At 65.8% G+C, this 319-nt stretch overlaps 1 protein-coding gene across 1 annotated transcript in view; it reads right to left on the minus strand.

Annotated features, from left to right (window-relative positions):
- LOC109291795 (transmembrane channel-like protein 2) overlaps positions 1 to 319 on the minus strand; it is a 71,634-nt gene that overhangs the window by 67,744 nt on the left and 3,571 nt on the right. The window lies entirely within an intron of this gene.

Consider the following 319-nt stretch of genomic DNA (forward strand, 5'->3'; position numbering starts at 1 on the left):
CCCGGCAGCTTAGAGAGCAGCATACGGCAGATAAGTCTGTGAGGGTGGGGGGGAAGGGGTGTGGGGAGAGCCAGATAGAGGCCCCCATGGTGAGGGTGAGAATGAGGCTGGGGCAGTGGAAGAGGCAGGGGCAGGCACTGCCCAGCTGGGGCAGGGCATGGGATAGAACCATGGGTGGCTCATCCAGGGGGCAGGGGAGGGTACGGACCCTGCCACTACATGCACCCCCGGGGGAGGCATGTGGGGCATGTGCCTCCTGGATTTGTGCATGGGGCAAGGGCGGGATGCCTTCTGCAGGCTCAGGGCCAGGGGCTGCACC

Source organism: Gavialis gangeticus, unplaced genomic scaffold (assembly GCF_001723915.1).
Source record: "Gavialis gangeticus isolate Ggan-Ray unplaced genomic scaffold, GavGan_comp1, whole genome shotgun sequence".
NCBI classification, from domain to species: Eukaryota; Metazoa; Chordata; order Crocodylia; family Gavialidae; genus Gavialis; species Gavialis gangeticus.